This window comes from Macaca mulatta, chromosome X (assembly GCF_049350105.2).
Source record: "Macaca mulatta isolate MMU2019108-1 chromosome X, T2T-MMU8v2.0, whole genome shotgun sequence".
Taxonomy (NCBI): domain Eukaryota; kingdom Metazoa; phylum Chordata; class Mammalia; order Primates; family Cercopithecidae; genus Macaca; species Macaca mulatta.
The window spans coordinates 79,802,755-79,829,677 of NC_133426.1; the positions used below are offsets into that span (position 1 = coordinate 79,802,755).

The 26,923-nt window shown below is 37.1% G+C and overlaps 1 pseudogene; it reads left to right on the plus strand.

The window, feature by feature from the left end:
• Positions 1-6,693: 6,693 nt before the first annotated feature.
• On the plus strand, positions 6,694-7,430 carry LOC100427311 (14-3-3 protein zeta/delta pseudogene; annotated as a pseudogene).
• Positions 7,431-26,923: the final 19,493 nt, after the last annotated feature.

Sequence of the window (26,923 nt, forward strand, 5' to 3'; positions counted from 1 at the left end):
GACACAGTCCATTACAGAATCTCCAGGTAGAATACTACAGCACCCAGGAAGGAGAAAACCTGATAGCATAGCCTCAGCTATCACCATTGCCTGCAGCATCATGGTTAATCAGGAGTGTATCTACATGACGAGTCTACTACTACTACAACCAGCATTTGATAAAGCCAATACACTAAGGCTATTTATAACCAAATAATTTCACATCAGTCTCCCATTACACCCATCGGAGCTGGTGCTGGTACCTGCTGCTGAGAGACTTGAGGAAAAGTCACTTCACTGAATCCCTTGCCAACATTCTCCAACACCAGCCTGGAGTATGGCAGCTCCACTGGGCAGCTAGAACCAGGGGAACAGCAACATTTACAGGAGGCTGGCTCTCAGGGAATCCTACTCCTAGCGGAAGGGAGAGTGCACCACATACCTGTGAGACAAAAGAATTTAGATGACAGGGCTTGAGTCCCATAACTTTCTGCTTGTGGGAAGTTTCTTTCAGCAGAATTACAGGTGCAGTGCTGGGCTCAGTAGGGAAAATCTGTAGCTCTACCCCAACATTCAGGCAGCCCTGGTGCTTATGAAGATTTTTGGAGAAGGGAATATTTGTCCACCTTGTCCACTACTTCAGACAGAGCTGGGGCTTCTCCCATGCAAGCTCAGCAGGCGTACACCTATAGACAGCCTTTCTGGAGCACTTCAGAGTGACTGCATTTCCACAAGAGGAGTGCCTTTCAGGTTCAAGCTTGCATAAAAAGTAGAGTCACAGTACCTATCTATTTGAAACACCAACCTCATTGCAGATGAAAAGATGTGCCTGTCTGATTTGAATAGCCTGGACACTGGGTCAAGACTGTGACTAGGAGGTGGACCACTTTCCTGCTGACTTGGCAGAGGCATTGAGGTGGCTCCCTCCTTTCATCCTGATAAGACCTCAGTGTGTTTCACTGAGAACTCCCCCAGCCACCTCTGTCAAAGTTGGAACTTTCTGCGTGTGGGAAGGTTCTTTCAGCAGAGGTGCAGATACAGTGCTGGGGTCAGTCTGAAAAGTTTGTGGCTCTACCTCAACAGTCTGACAGCACTGGTGCTTGCGAAGGGTGTTGGAGGAGAGGACTTTCTCTCCCACTTGCCCACCACTGCGGACATAGCTGGGGATTCTCCCTTGGGAGCTTGGCATGGGTGAACCTGTAGACAACCTTTCTGGAACACTTCAGGGTGATGAAATCCCCAAAGGAGGAATGTCCCTCTATGTTCAGACATGCACCAGGAGTACAGCCACAATCCCTCTTTACATTGAACAACAGCATTCTTGCACATGAAAAGAGGTGCCTGTCTGATCTGAATAGCTGGAATACTGTGTCAGGAGTGTAACTGGGAGGCAGATTGTTTTCCTACTGGCCTGTCAGGAGAGCTGAGGTGGTTCCCTCCCTTCCCTATGGAAGGACCTCAGTGTGATTAACTGAGAGCTCCCCCAGACACCTCTGTCAGGTTGGGTCCTCTGCTCACCATTGGGTATTGCATTTACCCACCTGCTTTAACCGCCACTGGTTTCTAACCAGGGATACCACTCTCACTCCTCTGAAGCCTGAACTATTCAACCTGGAAACAAACTACTGGGGAAAAAATAATTTTTAAAAAAAATGCACACTCTGAGGGAACAAGATAAACTTCAAAAGACCTCTTTCATTTCAACTTCATAGGAGACAGTAAATTTTCTTGCACACTGAGCAAATTGCTACTACAACCAGGATTTAAGAAAGCCATGATACATGGACTCTCTATAACCAAGGAACTCATGCAGAGCCTTCACCCCTGAAAGCAAAAAGAGCCAAACAAGGCTGCAATAAACTATAAACATTAAAGTCACATCATTAAGGGGGAAAAATAAATTTTAAAAAGTCACATGGTCAAATCAAAAATAAATTCAAGAATAATTAGAAGAAATATTCTACCCAAATGAGAAGCAGAAAAATAATTCTGGTCATATTACAAAACAGTGTTCTAGAATACTTGCAAAAGATCACGCTATCTCACCATCAGTGGATTCAAATCCAAATAAAATCCTTTAAATACAAGATAAGCAATTCCAAATGTTGATTATTAAGTTATTCAAAAATATACACGAGAAAGGTGAAAACTAACATAAAGATACTTTTTAGGAATTCAGGATATGAGTAAATACAATCTAAAAGGATAGATATTTTAAAGAAAAACCAATCAGAACTTTTGGAAATGAAAAATGCATTTAGGAAATTAGAAAATGAAGTGGAATGTTTCAACATTAGACTAGATATAGTAAGAGAAATAATTTCAGAGCTCAAAGACAAGACTTTTGAATTGACTTAATCAGATAAAAATAAAGAAAAAAGAATCAAAAGAAATGAACAAAGTATCCTAGAAATATAGGATTATGTAAAATGGTCAAACCTAAGAATAATTGGTGTTACTGAGGGAGAAGAGAAAGCAAAACATTTGGAAAATTCATTCGATGGAATAATCGAGGAAAACTTTCCTAGCCTTTCTAGAGGCTTAGCTATCCAAATATAAGAAATTTAAAGAACATCTCAGAGATTCCTTACAAAAAGAACATCACCAAGTCATGTAGTCATCAGGCTATCTAAAATCAAAGTGTAGAAAGGAGTTCTAAGAGCAGTGAGACAAAAGCATCAGGAAACCTATAAAAGAAATCCTATCAGACTAACAGTAGGCTTCTCAGCAGAAATGCTACAAGTCAGAAGATATTTGGGTACTGTATTTAACCTCTTTAAACACAACAATTGTCAGTCAAGATTTTTGTATCCAGTAAACTAAGTTTTATAAATGAAGAAGAAATAAAGCATTTTTCAGACAAACAAATGCTGAGACAACTTGTCACTACCAGACCAGCCCTATAAGAAATGATAAAAGGAGTGCTAAATCTTGAAACAAAAGATTAATATGCACCAGAATACAACCTCTTGAAAGCATAAAACTCTTAAGTTCTAAAAAACTATAACACAATGAAAAAAGCAACATGTGAAGATAAAAATCGACATAACAACTGGAACAATACCTCATATCTCAATATTAATGTTGAATGTAAATGGCCTAAATGTTTCACTTAAAAGATGCAGATTGACAGAATGGATTAAAAAATCACAAACCAAATAGCTGCTGTCTTCAAAAGACTCACTTAACATCTAGAGATTCATATAAAATCAAGGTTAAAAGTTAGTGTTAGATAAAGGGATGGAAAAGGATATTCCACATAAATGGAAACAGAAAGCAAGCAGCAGTAGTTTTTCTTGTATCAGATAAAGTAGACTTTAAAGCAACAACAATAAAACAAGACAAATAAGGTCATTTCATAAGGATAAAAGGATCAATCCAACAAGAAGATATTACAATCTAAATATGTAAACATCTAATTTTGTGACTCCCAGATTCATAAAACAGTTACTATTAGACCTAAGAAATGAGATAAGCAGCAACACAATAATAGTGGGGGACTTTAACACATCACTGACAGCACTAGACTCATCAAGGAAGAGTGTCAACAAGGAAACAGTGAATTTAAGTTGCACTGTAGAACAAATAGTCCTCACAGACATTTACAGAACATTCAACCCACAAGTTGCAGAATATACATTCTCATCAGAACATGGAACAGTCTTCAAGATAGACCATGTGATAGGCTACAAAACAGCCTCCACAAATTTTCAAAATCAAAATTATGTAAAGTGTCTTCTCAGACCACAGTGGAATAAAACTAAAAATAAACTCTAAAAGGAACACTCAAAATTATACAAATATATGGAAATTAAACAATCTACTCCTGAACGGTTTTGGGGTTAACAATAAAATCAAGATGAAAATTTGAAAATTATTTAAAATGAGTGATAATAGTGATGCAAGTTATCAAAACTTCTGAGATACAGCAAAAGCAGTGTTAAGAGGAAAGTGTAGAGCACTAAATGGCTACATCAAAAAGTCTCAAAGACCACAAATTGACAGCCTAATGTCACACCTCAAGGAACTAGAAAAACAAAAAGAAATCAAACACAAAAGTGGCAGAACAAATGAAATAACAAAGATCAGAGTACAACTAAATGAAACAGAAACAAAAAATATAAAACATCTCTGAAACAAAAAATTACCTCTTTGAAAAGATAAACAAAATTGATAGTCCATTAGTTAGATTAACCAAGAAGAGAAAAGATTCAAATAAACTCAATTACAAATGAAAATGAAGATATTAAAATCAATACCACAGAATATGAAAGATCTTTCAAGACTTCTATGAACACTCTATGCACACAAAGTAGAAAATGTAGAGGAAATCAATAAATTCCTGGGAATATACAACCCTCTCAGATTAAATCTGGAAGAAAAAGAAACCATGAATATACCAATAACAATCAGTGCAATTAAATTAGTAATAAAAAGATTGTCAGCAAAAAAGTTCCAGGGCCAGATAGATCCACAGCTGAATTCCACCAGACGTTCAAAGAAGAATTGGTACCAATTCTTCTAAAACTATTCCAAAAGATTGAGAAAGAGGAAATAATTCATAATTCAGTCTATAAAGCAATATCACTCTGATACCAAAACTCGGAAAAAAACATAACAAAAAAGGAAACTACAGCTCAATATCCCTGATGACCTTGATGACCATAGATGCAAAAATCCTCAACAAAGCACTAACAAACTGAATGCAGCAGCACATCAAAAAGTTAATACACAATATACCACAATCAAGTGGATTTCATCCCAGGCATGCAGGGATGGTTTAACATATGCAAGTCAATAAATATGATAAATTACATAAATGGAATTATAAACAAAAAGCATATGATTATCACAATGGATGCAGAAAAAGCATTTAGTAGCCAGCATTCTTTTAAGAAAAACAAATTCAACCAACTAGGCATAGAAGGGACGTAACTCAAAATAATAAAGACATATATGAAAAACCCACAGTCAACATCATATGGGAAAAAGTTGAAAGTGTTCTCCCTGAGAACTGGAACAAGACAAGGATGCCCATACTCAGCTCTTCTATTCAACATGGGACTGGAAGTCCTGTCCAGAGCAATCAGGCAAGAGAAACCAAGAAAGAAAAGAAAAGAAAAGAAAAGAAAAGAAAAGAAAAGAAAAGAAAACAGCATGTTACTGGTATAAAAGTCAATACATAGACTAATGGAACAGAATATGTAACCCAGAAATAAAACCAAATAGTTACAAGCATGATCTTTGACAAAGCATGCAAAAGCATAAATTGGGGAAAGGACACTTTACTTAATAAATGGTGCTGAGAAAACTGGATTTTCACATGGAGAAGAATGAATCCAGATCCCTGTCTCTCATCTTACAAAAAAAGTCAACTCAAGGTGGAGCAAAGATTAAAATCTAAGACATGAAACAATAAAATTTCTAGAAGAAAATCTAGGAAAAAATCTTCTGGACATTGGCCTAGGCAAGGAATTTATGACTAAGACCCCAAAAGTAAGTGCAAAATAATAAATAAATAAATAAATAAATAAATAGGACCTAATTAAACTAAAAATCCTCTACACAGAAAAAGAAATAATCAGCAGAGTAGACAGACAATCCACAGAGTGGGAGAAAATATTTGCAAAGTATACATCTGAAAAAGGATTAATATTCAAAATCTACAAGGAACATAAACAAATCAACAATAAAGAATCCCATTAAAAAGTAGGCAAATGACATGAATAGACATTTCTCAAAATAAGATATACAAATGGCCAATGAACATATGAAAGAATGCTCAACATCACTAATCATCAGGGAAATGCAAATTAAAACCACAGTGAGATACCACCTTACCCCTGCAAGAATGACTATTATTAAAAAGTTTAAAAACAATAGATGTTGGTGTGAATGTGGTGGAAAGGGAACACTTATACACTGTTGGTGGGAATGTAAACTAGTACAACCTCTATGAAAGACAGTGGAGATTCCTCAAAGAACTAAAAGTAGATATACTGTTCAATCCAGGAATCCCGCTACTGGGTATCTACTCAAAGGAAAAAAAACCACGCCATTATAACCAAAAAGACAACTGCACGCATGTTTATTGTAGCATAATTCACAATCACAGAGATATGGAACCAACTTAAGTGCCCATTGACCAATGAGTGTATAAAGAAAATGTGGTATATGTACAATATGGAATACTACCCAACCATAAAAAATAATAAAATATGTATTTTTCAGGAACTTGGATGGAGGTGGAGGCCATTATTTTAAGTTAGGTAACTCAAGAATGGATAAAAAATACTGTATATTCTCACTTATAAGTGGGAGCTAAGCCATGTGTATGTATACACATAAAGAGTGGTATAATGTACTTTGAAGACTCAGAAGGCAGAGGTTCAGAGGCGGGTGAGGAATAAACTACATATTGAGTACAATGTACACTTCTCTGTTGACAGTGCACTTAAATATTAGACTTCACCACTATACAATTCATATGTGTAACCAAAAACCACTTGTACCTCAAAAGCTATGGAAATTTTTTAAATGTTTAAAAATAAATATGTACATACATAACAAAAAAATGACAATTAATTGTAGAATCTCAGCCTCGCTCCTGCCACCAGTGCTACCCAGAGACTGCTAAGCCCCAGTTCATCTGCCACCACCCACTCCAGACACAGAACATCCAGTCATGAATAAATATTCAAATATTCTTGGGTCATGGATAAATATGAGTTTGTTCAGAAGGCCAAACCAGTGGAGCAAGCTGAGCAATATGATGACATGGCAGCCTGCATGAAGTCTATCACTGAGCAAGGAGCTGGATTATCCAATGAGGAGAGGAATCTTCATTCAATTACTTATAAAATTGTTGAAGAAGCCCATAGGTCATCTTGGAGGGTCTTTTAAGTATTAAACAAATGAGGGAAGGTGCTAAAAAAAAAAAAAAGTATTTAGCTCAAGAGTACAGAGATAAAATTGAGACTGAGCTAAGACATATCTGCAATAAAGTACTATCTCTTTTTTCAAATGTACTTGATCCCCAATGCTTCACAGAGAGCAAAGTCTTCTATTTGAAAATAAAAGGATACTACTATTGTTATGTAGCTGAAGTTTCTGCTGGTGATGAGAAGAAATAGATTGTGGATCAGTCACAGTAAGCATACAGAGAAGCTTTTGAAATCAGCAAAAAGGAAATGCAACCAACATATCCTACCAGATTGGGTCTGGCCCTTAATTTTTCTGTATTCCATTATGAGATTCTGAACTCCCCAGATAAAGCCTGCTCTCTTACAAAGACAGCTTTTGATAAAGCCATTGCTGAATTTGACACATTTAGTGCAGAGCCATACGAAGACAGCACACTAGTTTTGTAACTACTGAGAAATGGCTTGACATTGTGGACATCAGATACCCAAGGAGATGAAACTGAAGTAAGAGAAGGAGGAGAAAATTAACCAGTCTTTCAACTTTCATCAGTCTCATTCTAAAATTTACACAGTAGATCATTTTTTCTCCATGCTGCCCCACAAGTAGTTTTCTTCTTTATCATTTATGACAGGTTTTTAATTTGATAAAAATCTGTTACTTTTATTTGAATTCCTATATTTCTCATGTGGTTTTTTATGTTTAATGTTAGGGGATTAGAGCCAGTTAATATTTTTAGGGAGTTATCTGTTTTCATCTTGAGGTAGACAATATGCAGATGTAAAATTTTTACACAAGTTATGTATGTTTAGAATGGTACTTTTTGTACATTGTGGCTTCACAAGGGCCAGTGTAAAACTGTTTCCATGTCTAAGCAAAGAAAACTGCCTACATATTGATTTGTCCTGGTGGGAAATCAAAGGGATAATTGGTTCCAGTCACAGGAGTAGCAATTGTGAATACTTTAAGGTTTGAATCACTTACAAGGCTGTAATAGAAACAGGTATACTATGGATACCACATGTTGAACCATGTGTATCTGTGGAATGCTCAACCTCAATGTGCATACCTTTGACTACAGCTGCAGAAGTGTTCCTTTCAACAAAGCTGTGACTCAATTTACTCTGGATAAGGACAGAAATGTTTTACATTCTATTATTTGTAAAGTTATCTCCTGCTTGTGCTTGTTATTTTTTGTTACACTCATTTTATTTGTATTTAAATGATTTAGGCAACCTAAGAACAAATGAAAAATTAAAGATGCAGTAAAAGCAAATTGTTTTATATCCATTACTATATATATATATACATATATATATACACACACACACACATACACACTTCAATGTGTATATATATACACATTACTATATATATACTATATATACTTTATAGATAGATAGCACAGCAGTAAAACAAAAAAAAATCTTGTATTTGAGATGATAGCTAGCTCTGTTTAGTGTCTTATAAAATTTTCATGAACAATTCAAGTTTAATTGTTAAGAACATATATACTGTTTGTGTAAGTAGAATAAAAGTTTTATGAGTAGGCATTTCAAGTATGGTTTCTATAGTTTTTCATGTAAATTAGTCTTTTGTTTCTGAAACTTCTCTAAAAGAAATTGTATATTTTCAGAAATTTATTTCTTATTTTCTCTTGGCAGCTAATGGGCTTTTACCAAGTTTAAACACAAAGATTGTCATAAGGAAAATATTATCAATACAAATACTGTTTTCAATAATTTCCCATGTTCTTTTCTCCTCCTCCCACTCTGAAAAAATGAGTTATTTTTTGGGAGGGAGGGAGACATTGATTTTCAAAAGGGTAATATGTTCCATTTAAAATGTTGGTATATAGCATTTTTTAACTTAGGAAGCCACAATGTTTTTGGCTCATCATGACACTGGGTAGCACTAACTGTAAGTTTTGTGCTTCTGAATCACATTTATTTTTTAAGAATTTCTTCATACTGTTACAGTCTGCCTTCAATTTTGATCCTTTATTCTTTCTATGTATCAGGTGCACAAGATTACCTGCCTTTTTTAGTCCTCTGTCTTATCACTAACCATTCCTACTTGGTGGCCATGTACTTGGAAAAAGACCACATAATGTTTCTGGCTCCAGTCAATGTCTAAAATACCCTGCTTCTCTTGCTTTCATTCCACAAACTATTTTCCTCATCCTATTTATTGCAGCAAATCTCTCTTTAGTTAATGAGATTGTGTTTAAGTTCTACCTATCCTGAATGGTCTGTCATTGTCTACCTTTAAAATCTATTATTCTTTCAACAGAATACATTCTTCTCAGCACCACATCACACTTATTCCAAAATTGACCACATAATTGGAAGTAAAGCACTCCTCAGCAAATGTACAAGAACAGAAATTATAACAAACTGTCTCTCAGACCACAGTGCAATCAAACTAGAACTCAGGACTAAGAAACTCAATCAAAACCGCTCAACTACATGGAAACTGAACAACCTGCTCCTGAATGACTACTGGGTACATAACGAAATGAAGGCAGAAATAAAGATGTTCTTTGAAACCAATGAGAACAAAGATACAACATACCAGAATCTCTGGGACACATTTAAAGCAGTGTGTAGAGGGAAATTTATAGCACTAAATGCCCACAAGAGAAAGCAGGAAAGATCTAAAATTGATACTCTAACATCACAATTAAAAGAACTAGAGAAGCAAGAGCAAACACATTCAAAAGCTAGCAGAAGGCAAGAAATAACTAAGATCAGAGCAGAACTGAAGGAGATAGACACACAAAAACCCTCCAAAAAATCAATGAATCCAGGAGTTGGTTTTTTGAAAAGATCAACAAAATAGACAGACCGCTAGCAAGACTAATAAAGAAGAAAAGAGAGAAGAATCAAATAGACGCAATAAAAAATGATAAAGGGGATATCACCACCATCCCCACAGAAATACAAACTACCATCAGAGAATACTATAAACACCTCTACACAAATAAACTAGAAAATCTAGAAGAAATGGATAATTTCCTGGACACTTACACTCTTCCAAGACTAAACCAGGAAGAAGTTGAATCCCTGATTAGACCAATAGCAGGCTCTGAAATTGAGGCAATAATTAATAGCCTATCAACCAAAACAAGTCCAGGACCAGATGGATTCACAGCTGAATTCTACCAGAGGTACAAGGAGGAGCTGGTACTATTCCTTCTGAAAGTATTGCAATTAATGGAAAAAGAGGGAATCCCCCTCAACTCATTTGATGAGGCCAACATCATCCTGATACTAAAGCCTGGCAGAGACACAACAAAAAAAGATAATTTTAGACCAATATCCCTGATGAATATCGATGCAAAAATCCTCAGTAAAATACTGGCAAACTGGATCCAGGAGCACATCAAAAAGCTTATCCACCATGATCAAGTGGGCTTCATCCCTGGGATGCAAGGCTGGTTCAACATATGCAAATCAATAAACGTAATTCAGCATATAAACAGAACCAAAGACAAAAACCACATGATTATCTCAATAGATGCAGAAAAGGCCTTTGACAAAATTCAACAGCCCTTCATGCTAAAAATGCTTAATAAATTCGGTATTGATGGAACGTATCTCAAAATAATAAGAACTATTTATGAAAAATCCACAGCCAATATCATAGTGAATGGGCAAAAACTGGAAAAATTCCCTTTGAAAACTGGCACAAGACAGGGATGCCATCTCTTACCACTCCTATTCAACATAGTGTTGGAAGTTCTGGCTAGGGCAATCAGGCAAGAGAAAGAAATCAAGGGTATTCAGTTAGGAAAAGATGAAGTCAAATTGTCCCTGTTTGCAGATGACATGATTATATATTTAGAAAACCCCATTGTCTCAGCCCAACATCTCCTTAAGCTGATAAGAAACTTCAGCAAAGTCTCAGGATACAAAATTCATGTGCAAAAATCACAAGCATTCTTATACGCCAGTAACTGACAAACAGAGATCCAAATCATAAATGAACTTCCATTCACAATTGCTTCAAAGAGAATCAAATACCTAGGAATCCAACTTACAAGGGATGTAAAGGACCTCTTCAAGGAGAACTACAAGCCACTGCTCAGTGAAATAAAAGAGGACACAAATAAATGGAAGAACATACCATGCTCATGGATAGGAAGAATCAATATCATGAAAATGGCCATACTGCCCAAGGTAATTTATAGATTCAATGCCATCCCCATCAAGCTACCAATGAGTTTCTTCACAGAATTGGAAAAAACTGCTTTAAAGTTCATATGGAACCAAAAAAGAGCCCGCATCTCCAAGACAATCCTAAGTCAAAAGAACAAAGCTGGAGGCATCACGCTACCTGACTTCAAACTATACTACAAGGCTACAGTAACCAAAACAGCATGGTCCTGGTACCAAAACAGAGATATAGACCAGTGGAACAGAACAGAGTCCTCAGAAATAATACCACACATCTACAGCCATCTGATCTTTGACAAACCTGACAAAAACAAGAAATGGGGAAAGGATTCCCTATTTAATAAATGGTGCTGGGAAAATTGGCTCACCAGAAGTAGAAAGCTGAAACTAGATCCTTTCCTTACTCCTTATACAAAAATTAATTCAAGATGGATTTGAGACTTAAATGTTAGACCTAATACCATAAAAACCCTAGAAGAAAATCTAGGTAATACCATTCAGGACATAGGCATGGGCAAGGACTTCATGTCTAAAACACCAAAAGCAACAGCAGCAAAAGCCAAAATTGACAAATGTGATCTCATTAAACTAAAGAGCTGCACAGCAAAAGAAACTACCATCAGAGTGAACAGGCAACCTACAGAATGGGAGAAAATTTTTGCAGTCTACTCATCTGGCAAAGGGCTAATATCCAGAAACTACAAAGAACTCAAACAAATTTACAAGAAAAAAACAAACAACCCCATCAAAAAGTGGGCAAAGGATATGAACAGACATTTCTCAAAAGAAGACATTCATACAGCCAACAGACACATGAAAAAATGCTCATCATCACTGGCCATCAGAGAAATGCAAATCAAAACCACAATGAGATACCATCTCACACCAGTTAGAATGGCAATCATTAAAAAGTCAGGAAACAATAGGTGCTGGAGAGGATGTGGAGAAATAGGAACACTTTTACACTGTTGGTGGGATTGTAAACTAGTTCAACCATTATGGAAAACAGTATGGCGATTCTTCAAGGATCTAGACTAGAAATACCATATGACCCAGCTGTCCCATTACTGGGTATATACCCAAAGGATTATAAATCATGCTGCTATAAAGACACATGCACATGTATGTTTATTGCGGCACTATTCACAATAGCAAAGACTTGGAATCAACCCAAATGTCCATCAGTGACAGATTAAAGTAAGAAAATGTGGCACATATACACCATAGAATACTATGCAGCCATAAAAAAGGATGAGTTTGTGTCCTTTGTAGGGACATGGATGCAGCTGGAAACCATCATTCTCAGCAAACTATGGCAAGAACAGAAAACCAAACACCGCATGTTCTCACTCATAGGTGGAAACTGAACAATGAGATCACTTGGACTCGGAAGGGAAACATCACACACCAGGGCCTATCATGGGGAGGGGGGATGTAGGAGGGGGGAGGGATTGCATTGGGAGTTATACCTGATGTAAATGACGAGTTGATGGGTGCTGACGACTTGATGGGTGCAGCACACCAACAAGGCACAAGTATCCATATGTAACAAACCTGCATGTTATGCACATGTACCCTAGAACTTAAAGTATAATAATAATTTTAAAAAGTCTATTATTTTTTTTCTTCCTCTGTTTTTAAAATAACGTTGCGGCTATGTTATACTCAAAGCTCACGCTATAGGATAGCCCTTTAACACTTTTCAAAAAACAGCAAACAAAACAATGTTATTTTGAAGTTTTATTATTTTTTTTAGAATGCAAGCTTCTTAAGAGCAGGGACATTTTCTATATGCTCTATAATGTCTAGTATATTGTAAGTGCTCAATGTTGATGATGAGAGGCAATGCATCTTAATGACAAGGGTGAAAAACTAAAATCTCCCCCTAAAAGAAAACCAATTGTGTCTTCATATTCTAATAGTAAGAAGAAAACTAAATTTAAAAATATACTGCTGGATTCCTTTCAGGATAGAATAGTTTCTATCTTCTCTAGGCTTCTCCTCCCAAATAAAAAATATGGATATAACAAAACATAAAACAACTCTGAAGGATGAGAAGGATGTAAAGAAGAGGGTGGTCTGCTTAGGGATCTTGAAATATTAGAAACTTGATGTGTTCCGTGTGTTTTCTTTCTGCCTTCCATATGTTGGACAGGGCACTGGAGAAATCAACTCAGAATTACTAACAGGCATAGGAAAAAAAAAAAAGTTGTGTTAAGGCGTCGCAATGAAGAAATTGAACTTCCACTCCCTGCTTGGTCCTGGGAGAGGGTATTTTAATTCCCTCACTTGTGTGGTGTTAGTGGAACCAAGCAGGAAGTTGGGCTTCCATTTCTACCTAGCAGCAAAATAAAGCAGAATGAGCAGTAAATGGCAAAGCTAGTCAGCACTTTGCTTTCCCCACTGTTGTGCTGCAGGTCCCAGCAGAAAGTTGAGATTCCACTGCCATGAGACAGCAATGGGGTACTACTAGGAACAACACATCTCTTCCGACCCCTGGTGTCAGTAGGAACCGTTAAGGAGCTAAACTGCCACCTCCACCCAAAAAGAACAGGTGGTGTGAGTTAGAACCTTTCTATTATGAAAGATGGTTTCAGTGGATCCCAGCAAGGAGCTGAACTTACACCCTCTCCAAAAGCAACAGGGGCACACTGTTTTCAGCAATGGCATAGTGGAAGGCACTTCTTCCTATTCTGAAGCAATAGGTGGTGTGAGCTGGTATTACTGGGCACTCCACTTTCCCCATAAATATCAGCACAGCCCAAGGTGGAGCAGATCTTTCATCCTGACCTAATGTAATGAGGTGTCAAAGAGGCAACAATGGGGCAGAGTCAAACAGTTTAGTTGGAGCTCTGTTTTGCAAGGGTGGTGTCAACAGGGCCTAGTAGGAAGCTCCACTTCCACTCTCACCTAGCACAAATGAGGGGATGTTATTTGGTGCTACTTAGCACTTTCCTTTTCACAAGCCTCGTGTTGATAGGGACCAGATACAATTCAAAATCATCATCCCACAAGGTCGTGGTGTGAGGCCTGCAAAATGATGTAGTTCAGCACTCTGCTTTCCCCTCCATTGATATTAGTGGAGCCAGGAAGAAGCTGATCTTATACTTTCAAATAGCAGCATCAAGGCAGAAGGAGGCGGTATTAGGTGGTTCTAGTAGGGACTAAGTCTTTGATTCCACTAAGGTCAACAAGGACAAGTGAGGATATAAACCCCAGTAAGCAGCAATGAAAGAAACAAGTTGGTGAAATGCACTGCTAATCAATCCCGTGTTTTCCCCTCTGATGTCAGTGTTGCCTAACAAAGAGCCAAATGTTCATGCCCATGAATCAACAATGAGATTCAACATCAAATTTTAGCTCTAGCATAACAATAATTAATGAAACTGTATTATACCTAATTTACCAATTGGGTATTGTCAGATAGGGTTGTTCTTTTTTTAAAAGGACCAAGTATATGATTACTACAAGAAAATCACTTCAAATGTAATTATTTAGACAGGCTGAAAGCAAAAAGAAAAAATATATGTAGCATATAAACACTAATTTTAAAAGAGAACAGGAATGACTATATTAATATCAGGTAAAGTAAAATTTAAAGCAAAGAAAATTACTAGAAACAAATAACATCATTACATTATAATATAAATTCAGGAAGAAAATGTAGCTATTTAACTGTCTCTGTACAAAACAAGAAAGCTTCAAATTACATGACGCAAATACTAAGAGCACTATAGGGAAAAAATTATATTTATAATTGGACACATTGAGAAATATTTCTCAGCAATTGACAGAAATAAGAAAATTATGCAATGATATAGAAAACTTAACATCATCATCAACCAATAGAATCTAAGTGTACATTAATAGAACACTATGTAACAACAACAGAATATACATCACATTCTATTCAAACTTCCATGAAGTAATCACTTATATAGACTACACTCTGGGCCACAAAAACAAACCAATGTAAAAGAATTGAATGTATACATATTCTGTTCTCAGATTATAATAGAATCAATCTATAAATAAATAACATAAACAAAGAAGAATAATCTCCAAAGGTTTTGAAATTAAACACCACACTTCTAAATAATTAATGGGTAAAAAAGAATTCTCAAAAAATTATGTAGAATTGAACGAAAGAGAAAATACAACACATCAAATTGTATGCAATAAAGCTAAAGCAATATTGAAGGTACATTTATGCTAGTTTACCTGATATTAATATAGCCACTCCTGTTCTATTTCAAATTAGGGTTTGCATGTGATACATGTTTTTTTCCTTTTGCTTTCAGCCTATCTACATAACTGTATTATAAGTAATTTTTTCTAGTAGCAAGAATATACTGTGTCTTTTTCAAAGGTCCAGTCTTCTTGCATTAGAAAATAGGAATGATCTCAAATTAAAAATTTAAGCTCTCATATCAAGACACTACAAAAAGAAGAAAAAATAAATTTGATGCAAGCAGAAGAAAGCAAGTAAGAATAAGAAAAATAATGCATCTAAAACCAAAAACAATAAAGAAAATCAAAGTAACAGAATGATGGCTTTTGTAAAGATTGACAGATTAATAAACTTCTCATGAGACTGACAAAGATATAAAGAGAAAAGATAAAATATAGCAATATCATAAATGGAACAGATCATATAACTAAAGATCCTAAAGCATTTTACATCAGTGGTCCAAAACCTTTTTGGCACCAGAGACGAGTTTTGTGGAAGACAATTTTTCCATGGACTGGGGGAAAGTTGGAGAGGGGGTGGTTTCAGGCAGAAACTGTTCCACCTCAGATCACCAGGCATTAGTTAGATTCTCATAAGGAGTGCACAACCTAGAGCCTTTGCATGGACAGTTCACAATAGGGTTTGCTCTCCTATGGGACTCTAAAGCTGCCACTGATCTGACAGGAGGCAGGTGGTAATTCTCACTCGATCGCCGCTCACCTCCAGCTATGTGGCCCGGTTCCTAACAGGCCATGGGTTGGTACTGGTCTGCAGCCCAGGGTTTGGGAACTCCTGCTTTAAATGATAAATACAGAGTACCATGAACAATTTTACACACATAAATTAGGCAACACAGAAGAAATGTGCCAATTTTCCAAAAGCTCAAACTACCCAATCTCACCCAAAATAGAAAATCATACAATTTTCAGTCACTTAGAGCAATGGAACAGAATAGAGAACCCAAAAATAAAGCTGAATACTTACAGCCAACTGATCATTGACAAAGCATTCAAAATTGTAACTTGGGGAAAGGACACCCTATTCAATAAATGGTGTTGGGAAAACTGACAAGCCACATGTAGAAGAATGAAACTGCATCCCCATCCCTCATCTTATGCAAAAATCAACTCGTGATGGATCAAAGACTTAAATCTAAGAAAGATCTGAAACTGTAGAAATTCTAGAAGATAACACTAGAAATACTTTTCTGGAGATATGGCTTCGGCAAAGAATTCATAGCTAAGACACAGCAGTAATTTCAAAAGAAAGAAGTAAGTAAATGAAACCTAATTAAACTAAAAACCTTCTGCACAGCAAAAGAAATAATTTGCAGAGTAAGCAGACAACCCACAGAGTGGGAGAAAATATTTGTAAACTATGCATCCAACAAAGGGCTAGTATATAGAATCTACAAGGAACTCAAACAAATTATCAAGAAAAAAATTCCCAACAAAAAGTGGTAAAAAAACCATAAATAAGTGTTTCTCAATAGAAGATACGCAAACAACCACAAGACATATGAAAAAATGTTCAACATCACTAATCATCAGGGAAATGCAAATTAAAACCACAATGAGACACTCCTGCAAGAATAGCCATAACTAAAAATTCAAGACAATAGATGTTGATCTGGTAAAAAGGGAACACTCCTGGCAGGAATGCAAGTTAGTACAACCACTCTGGAAAACTGTATGGATATTCCTTTAAGAACTAAAAGTAGATCTATCATTTGATCCAGCAATCCCAGTGGGTCTTTAATCCAATGAAAAGAAGTCATTATATGAAAAATACACATGCATATGTGTGTTTATAGCAGCAAAAATCACAGTTGTGAGGATAGAGAACCAACCTAAGTGCCCATTAACCAACAAGTGGATAAAAATAAATATGCTATATATACACCATGGAATACTGCTCAGTCATAAAAAAGAAACAAAATGATGCTTTTTGCCACAAACTTGGAAGGGGCTGGAGGCCGTTATTCTAAGAAAAGCATCTCAGGAATATACATACTGGATGTTCTCACTTGAAGTGGGAGCTTAGCTATGAGGACACGAAAATATATAGAGTGATATAATGGACTTTGGGGACTCATGGGGGGAGATTGGGAAAGGGATGATAGAAAAAAGATGACATATTGGGTACAGTGTATATTGCTTGGGTTACAGGTGCACTAAAATCGCAGAATTCACCACTAAATAACTCATCCATGTAACCAAAAACCACATGTACCCCCAAAACTATTGAAATAAATTACAAATAATTTTATCTATAAGCGATAACTTTAAAAATCACTAGGTCTTGATTGAAAAGCATTTAAAGAATTAATGCAGGGAAGGAGGGCAAGATGACTAACTAGAAAGCCAGGTGGAACAGCTTCCACCAAGAGACCAAGATGACTGCCATGCTCCTAACAGATCTTCAGAGGAAAAGCACCAACTGTGGACAGAGTGAAGAAGGAAGCTGGACTGAAGGGGGAGAAATCTGTGAACTTTACAAGGGGCAACAGTGCACCTGGACTTGTTCCTGGTCCCCGACAGCTTTGGGGAAATGGGTGGGTTGAACTGACAAGGAGCAACCCATTCTCACCACAGGCCTCTGGAACCCCAAAAGAAGGAGACCCCTCAAGCATCATGGACAATTGAGTTGGCAAGGAAAGCTGCTTAGAAAAGTGGTAGAGGCAGCAAGTCAGCAGATGTGGAGCTCAGGTTTGTTGCAGGAACATCTGTAGCAAAGCACAGCCAGAGATGACTATCCTCCTAGGCTTGACTTGCTCCCCTAGAAGACTTTAGTCCTAAGGGTACTGTTGGTCATGAGCTCTTCAGGGCAGTCCTCCACAACAGACAGGGCTGATCCAACCAGAGCACCCCTTGGTTGGGTGGCTGGCCTCTCTCGGGATTGTAGCATGGCCACACCTTTTTGCAGGACAGCCTCAGGTGCCCTGGGGACAGACACACCACAGGATCTGCACTGTCAGACCATGACTGACTGCAGAAAGTCCCAGCATGGCAAACTCTATGGCCACACACTCCCTCCACATACTGCAGCTTCCCCTTGGGACCACAACAACTCTTCACATCACTTTACTCGTGCATGTCTGTGTGGGCAATTTTGCTTTCCTTGTCCTGCCAGCAGGTGGAAGTACAGTCCACCTCCCAGCCCCATGTCAACCGCCATTTCGGATGGAGACTTGGTAGGCACAAAGAAAGCTAGCCCCACCCTTGCCAGCACCTCACCCTTGCATTAACACTGTGTAGAGAACCGCGGATCTTACCCCACCTTGAGTTACCATTCCTGCTTCTGGGGCACAGAGAAGGAATCCAGACCAGCACCCGACAGTGCCTCAATCCTGAACCAACACCACCTCCAGCGTGATCACACACACAATCACCAGCAAGGGACCCTCATCTTCCACTGTGGTGAACAGGGAGGCAGGCACCCCAGGACCTGCTAGAACTCTGCCATAGCTGCCACTACTGCTGTTGCTCGCATGTGTACATGAGAATGGATCACACTGTCACTGCACTATGAAATGTTCTGTCTGACACCACCCATCAGAAGGTAGTGACCAGTAGTTCGAGAATACCTTGGCCTTCCATTTCAGTAGATTCCTAACCACAGTAAGCCAGATAACAAAGTTAGGGCCTCATACAAGTCCCTCAAAGTTAGCACGTGCAGTCCAGGAGTTGGGAGCTGAGTGTTGGCACCCTAAAATCTTGCAGAAATGAAGTGAGTCAGCTGAATCCACCTTATACCACAATCAAACTCTCAAAATCACCAAATAAGATAAAGGAAAGAAACCCATTCGATTATCCCAGCACCATTTGTTGAATAGGGTGTTCTTTACTCACTTTATGTTTTTCTTGACTTTGTTGAAAATCAGTTAGCTGTGAGTATTTGGCTTTATTTCTGAGTTCTCTATTCTGTTCCATTGGTCTATGTGCCTATTTTCAAACCAGTACCATGCTGTTTGGGTGACTAGGGCCTTATAGCATAGTTCGAAGTCAGGTAATGTGATACCTCCAGATTTGTTCTTTTTGATTGGTCTTGCTTTGGCTATGCAGGCTCTTGTTTGGTTCCATATGAGTTTTAGAATTATTTTCTCTAGCTTTGTGAAGAATGATGATGGTATTTTGATGGGAATTGCATTGAATTTGTAGATTGCTTTTGCCAGTATGGCCATTTTCACAATATTAATTCTACCATTCCATGAGTATGAGATGTGTTTCCATTTGTTGGTGTCGTCCATGATTTCTTTCATCAGTGTTTTGTAGTTTTCCTTTTAGAGGTTTCTCACCTCCTTGTTTAGGTATAATTGGCAAGCCACAAGTAGAAGAATAAAGCTGGATCCTCATTTCTCACCTTATACAAAAATCAACTCAAAATTGATCAAACACTTAAATGTAAGGCCTGAAACCATAAAAATTCTGGAATATAACATCACAAAAACCCTTCCAGACATTGGCTTAGGCAAAGAATTCATGACCAAGGATGCAAAAGCAACTGCTATAAAAACAAATATAAATAGATGAGACTTAATTAAGCTAAAAAGTTACTGCACAGTGAAAGAAATAATCAGCAGAGTAAACACAACCCAGAGAGAAAATCTTCATCATGTTCACAGTCAGCAAAAAACTAATATCCAGAATGTACAAAAGCTCAAACATATCAGCAAGAAAAAAACAAACAATTCCATCAAAAAATGGGCTAAGGACATGGATAGATAATTCTTGATCTCTCTCTCTCTCTCTCTCTCTCTCTCTATATATATATATATATATACACACACACAAATGACCAACAAACATATGAAAAAATGATCAACATCACTAATTATCAGGAAAATCCAAACCAAAACCACAATGCAACACCACCTTACTCCTGCAAAAATGGCCACAATCAAAAAATTGTAAAATAATACATGTTGGCTGGTTGTTGTTTAAAGGGAACACTTTGGCCAGGCCTGGTGGCTCATGCCTGCAATCCCAGCACTTTGGAAGGCTGAGGTGGGTGGATCACGAGGTCAGGAGTTCAAGACCAGCCTGGCCAAGATGATGAAACCCCCTCTCTACTAAAAATACAAAAATTAGCTGGGTGTGGTGGTGGGCACCTATAATCTCAGCTACTTGGGAAGATGAGGCAGATAATTGCTTGATCCCAGGAGGTGGAGTTTGCAGTGAGCCAAGATCATGCCACTGCATTCCAACCTGGGCGACAGAGTGAGACGCCATCTCAAAAAAAAAAAAAAAAAAAAAAAAGAAAAGAAAAGAAAAAGAAAAGAAAAGAAAAAAAGGAACACTTTCACACTGCTGGTGGGAACGTAAGCTAGTACAACCACTATGGAAAACAGTGTATGAAAGATTTCTATCTACCACTCAACCCAGTAATCCTACTACCATGTATCTACTCAGAGGAAAAGAAGTCATTATATGAAAAAGATACTTGCACACATATGTTTATAGTGACACAATTCAAAATTGCAAAATTGTTGACATTTGCCAATTTGGCACTGCAACCCAAATGCCCATCTATCAACTAGTGGATAAAGAAATTTTAACATATATATACTATGGAATGCTACTCAGCCATTAAAAGGCACTAAATAATGGCATTTGCAGCAACCTGGATGGAATTGGAGACCACTACTCTAAGGGAAGTAACTCAGGAATGGAAAACCAAACATGGTATGCTTTCACTTAAAAGTAGGAGCTAAGTTATGAGGATACAAAGGCATAAGAATAGTACAATAGACTTTGGGGACCCAGAGAGGAGAATGGGATGAGAGTGAAAGATAAAAAGATTACTCATTGGGCATAGTGTATATGCTTGGGTGATGGGTGCACAAAAATCTCAGAAATCACCACTAAAAAACTTATTCATGTAATCAAATATCACCTGTTCTCCCAAAACCTATGGAAATAAAATATAATAACAATTTTTAAAAAGGAAAAAAATTCCATTCAAAGGTAAGCAATTTCGAAGGTTAAAGAAAAATAAACCCACAAAGAAGAGAAAGAATAAGTGTAAGGACCCAGACAACTAAAAAATCCAGAATGCCTTATTTTTTTCAAACAACCGCATCACCTATCCAGCAAGGGTTCTGAACTGGCTGAGAAAGCTAAAATGACAGAAATATAATTTAGAATGCAGATAGGTGTTAAGATCATTGAGTTACAGAGGTACATTAAAACTCAATCCAAGGAAGCTAAAAATCATGATGAAACAATGCAGAAAATAACAGACAAAATAGCCAGTATAGAAAAGAATGTAACCAACCTGATAGGGTTGAAGAACACCCTACAAAAATTGCATAATGCAACCACAAGTATTAATAGCAGAGTACACCAAGCAGAGAAAAGAATCACAGAGCTTGAAGACTTGCTTTCTGAAACAAGACAGCCAAGAATAGAGAAGAAAAGAATAAAAAGGAACAAACAAAACCTCTGAGAAATATAGGATTTTTGTAATAAGACTGAATCTATGACTCAGTGGTGTCCCTAAAAGACATAGGGAAAATGGAACCAACTTGGAAAATCCATTTCAGGACATCATGCATGAGAACTTTCCCAGCCTAGCTAGAAAGGCCAACATTCCAATTCAGGAAATGTGGAGAACCCCAGGAAGATACTTCACAAGATTACCCATGAGGCACAGTTATCAGATTCTCCAAGGTTGAAATTAAAGAAAAAAATGTTAAAGGCAGCTACAGACAAAACCAAGGTCACCTACAAAGGGAAACTCATCAGACTAATAGCAGAGGTCTAAGCAGAAACTCTAAAAGCCAGAACAGATTGAGGGCCAATATTCAACATTCTTAAAGAAAAAGAAATTCCGACCCAAAATTTCCTATTCAGTCCAAAGAAGCTTCACAAACAAAGGAGAATTAAATCCTTTTCAGATGAGCAAATGCTGAGGGAATTCATCACCATTAGACCTGCCTTATAAAGCCCTAAAGATAGCAAGGAAAGTCCATTATCAGCTACTACAAAAACACAGTGAAGCACAGAGACCAGAGACACTATAAAGCAACCACATCAACAAGTCTGCAAAATAACCAGCTAACATAATGACAGGATCAAATTTACAAATATCAATACTAGGGCATGGGCAACATGGTGAAACCCCATTCTACTAAAAATACAAAACTTAGCTGGGTGTGTTGGCACATGCCTGTGGTCCCAGCTACTCAGGAGGCTGAGGCACGAGAATCACTTGAAGCTGGGAGACAGAGACAGCAGTGAACTCAGCTCATACTACTGCACTCCAAATAGGGTGATAGAGCAATACCCTGTCTCAAAAAAAAAAAAAGAATGTGATGTGCAAACATCATCACAAATATCAATACTAACCTTGAATGTAAGTGGGCTAAATGCCCCAATTAAAAGACACAGACTGGAAAGCTGAATAAAGAACCAAGATCCATTGGTATGCTGTCTTCAAGAGACTCATCTCACATGCAATGATGCACATGTGCTCAAAATAAAGGAATGGAGAAAAATATATCAAGCAAATGGAAAACAGAAAAAAGCAGGGGTTGTGATCCTAAATTCTGACAAAACAGATTTTAAATCAAAAAAGATCAGAAAAGACAAACAAGGGCATTTCATAATGGTAAAGAGTTCAATTTAACAAGAAGAGCTAACTATCATAAATATATATGCACCCAACACAGGAGCACCCAAATTCATGAAGCAAGTTCTTAGGACCTTCAAAGAGACTTGGACTCCCATGCAATAAAAGTGGGAAATTTTAATACCTCTCTGACAATATTAAACATATCACCAAGACAGAAAATTAACAAAGCTATTCAGGAGCTGAACTCTGCACTGGATCAAATGGACGTGATAGACATCTACAGAACTCTCCACTGCAAAATGACAAAATATACATTTTTTTCTCATGGTCATATGGAACATACTTTAAAAGTGACCACAGAATTGGAAGTAAAACACTCATCAGCAAATGCAAAAGAGCTGAAATGATAACAGTCTCTCAGACCACAAAATCAAGACTAAGAAATTCACTCAAAACCATACAATTACATGGAAATTAAATAACCTGTTCCTGAATGACTTTGGGGTAAATAAAGAAATGAAGACAAAAATTAAGAAGTTCTTTGAGACTGGTTTGGCCATGTCCCCACCCAAATCTCAAATTGTAGTTCTCATAATTCCCCCATGTTGTGGGAGGTACCTGGTGGGAGGTAATTGAATCATGAGGGTGGGTCTCTCCCATGATGTTCTCATGATAGTGAATAAGTCTTATGAGATCTGATGGTTTTATAAAGGGAAGTTCCCCTACACATGTTCCCTCTTGCCTGATGCCATGTAAGATGTAACTTTGATCCTCATTTGCCTTCTGTCATGATTGTGAAGCATTCCCAGCCATGTGAAACTGTGAGTCAATTAAACCTCTTTTCTTTATAAATTACCTAGTCTCAGGTATGTCTTTATTAGCAGCATGAGAAGAGACTAATAAAGAAAATAAAGAGAACAAATATATAACATACCAGAATCTCTGGGACACAGCAATGGCAGTGGTAAAAGGGAAATTTATAGCACTACATGCACACAGCAAAAAGTTAGAAAAATCTCAAGTTACCAACCTAACATCCACAACCAAAAAACTAGAAAACAAAAAGAAAAACAACCCCAAAGCTAGCAAAAGACAAGAAATAACCAAAATCAGAGCTGAACTAAAGGAGAGAGAGACACATAAAAACCTTTCAAAACATCAATGAATCCAGGAGCTGTTTTTTTTTTTTTTTGAAAAAACTTATAAAAAGGTAGAATACTAGCTAGAAGAATAAAGAAGAAATGAGAGAAGATTAAAATAAGCACAATCAGAAAAAACAAGGGGTATTACCATTGACCCAACAGAAATACAAATAAACATCAGAGAACATTACAAACATTATGAACACCTCTGTGCACATAGACTGGAAAATCTAAAAAATAAAATAAAATAAAATAAAATAAAATAAAAAATAAAAACAAACAAACAAACAAACAAAACAGATAAATTCCTGGACACATACACCCTCCAAAGAATGAACTAGAAAGAATTTGAATCCCTGAACAGACCAATAACAAACTCTGACATTGGGTCAGTAATAAATAGCCTACCAACAAAATAAACCCCAGAACCAGTTGGATTCACAGCTGAATTCTACTAGATGTACAAAGAAGAGCTGGTACCATTCCTGTTGAAACTATACCAAAAAATTGAGGAAGAGAGTCTCCTCAGTAACTCTTTCTATCAGCATCACCCTGATACCAAAACCTGTCAGAAACACAATAAAAATAAAAAACTTCATGCAAATATCCTTCATGAACATCGAAGCAAAAATTCTCAACAACATACTTGCAAACAGAATTCAGCAGCACATAAAAAACCTGACCCACCATGATCAAGTAGGCTTTATCCCTGGGATGCAAGGTTGTTCAGCATACACAAATCAATAAATGTAATTTATTACATAAACAGAACTAAAGACAAAAGATCATCTCAATAGATGAAGAAAAGACTTTCAATAAAAAGCAACACTACTGCATGTTAAAATCTCTCAATGTAGTAGGTTTTGAAGGAACATACTTCAAAATAATAAGAGCCATCTACCTATGACAAACTCACAGCCAGCGTCATATTGAATGGGCAAAAGCTGAAAACACTCCCCTTCAACATCATCACAAGACAAAGATGCCCTCTCTCACCACTCCTATTCACCATAGTATTGGAAGTCCTGACCAGGGCAATGAAGCAAGAGAAAAAAATAAACGTATTCAAATAAGAAGAGAAGAAGTCAAACTATCCCTGTGTACAGACAACATGATCCTGTATTCAGAAAACCCCCATAGTCTCAGCCCAAACACTTCTTAAGCTGATAAACAACTTAAGCAAAGGCTCAGAATATAAAATCAATGTGCAAAATCACTTATATTTTTATACACCAACAACAGTTCATTTGAGAGTCAAATCAGAAAGGCAATTCGATTCACAATTGCCACAAAAAATAAAATACCTAGAAATACAGCTATCCAGGGAGCTTAAAGATCTCTACAAGGAGAACTACAAACCACTGCTCAAAGAAATCAGAGATAACACAAATAAATGAAAAAAAAATCCATGCTCATGGAGAGGAAGAATCAATATTGTTAAAATGGCCATACTGCCCAAAGCAATTTACAGATTCAATGCTATTCCTATTAAACTAACATTCACATTCTTCACAGAACTAGAAAAAACTATTTTAAAATTCATATGGAACTGAAAAAGAGCCTAAATAGCCAAGGAATCCTAAGCAAAAGGAAAAAAAGCTGAAAGCATCATGCTTCCCAATTTAAAACTATATGACATGACTGCACTCTAGCCTGGGCGACAGAATGAGACTCCGTCTAAAACAAACAAACAAACAAAAAACAAAAAAAAAAAAGAAAGAAAGAAAAGAAATCATATGATATGGCTACAGTAATCAAAACATGGTATTGATGCAAAAGCAGACACATAGACAAATGGAAAAAATACAATACCCAGAAATAAGGTCACACACCTACAACTATTTGATCTTCAACAATCTTGACAAAAACAAGGAATAGGAAAAGAAGCCCCTATTCAATAAATAGTGCTGGGATAGCTGGCTAGCTATATGCAGAAGATTAAATCTGAGCCCTTCCTCACACCATATACAAAAATTGACTCAACATGGATAAAAACTTTTATTTTTATTTTTATTTTTTATTTTATTATTATTATACTTTGAGTTCTAGGGTACATGTGCATAACGTGCAGGTTTGTTACATATGTATACTTGTGCCATGTTGCTGTGCTGAAACCATCAACTCGTCACACCCATCAACTCGTCATTTACATCAGGTATAACTCCCAATGCAATCCCTCCCCCTTCCCCCCTCCTCCCTCGCAATGATAGGCCCCGGTGTGTGATGTTCCCCTTCCCGAGTCCAAGTGATCTCATTGTTCAGTTCCCACCTATGAGTGAGAACATGCGGTGTTTGGTTTTCTGTTCTTGTGATAGTTTGCTAAGAATGATGGTTTCCAGCTGCATCCATGTCCCTACAAAGGACACAAACTCATCCTTTTTGATGGCTGCAAAGTATTCCATGGTGTATATGTGCCACATTTTCTTAATCCAGTCTGTCACTGATGGACATTTGGGTTGATTCCAAGTCTTTGCTATTGTGAATAGTGCTGCAATAAACATACATGTGCATGTGTCTTTATAGCAGCATGATTTATAATCCTTTGGGTATATATCCAGTAATGGGATGGCTGGGTCATATGGTACATCTAGTTCTAGATCCTTGAGGAATCACCATACTGTTTTCCATAATGGTTGAACTAGTTTGCAATCCCACCAAGAGTGTAAAAGTGTTCATATTTCTCCACATCCTCTCCAGCACCTGTTGTTTCCTGACTTTTTAATGATCACCATTCTAACTGGTGTAAAACCCAAAACTATAAAAACCCTGGAAGGTAACCTACACAGTGCCATTCTGCACATTGGAACAAACAAGGATTTCATGATGAAGGCACCAAAAAGCCATTGCAACAAAAGCAAAAATTCACAAATGAGATTTAATTAAACTAAAGAGCTTCT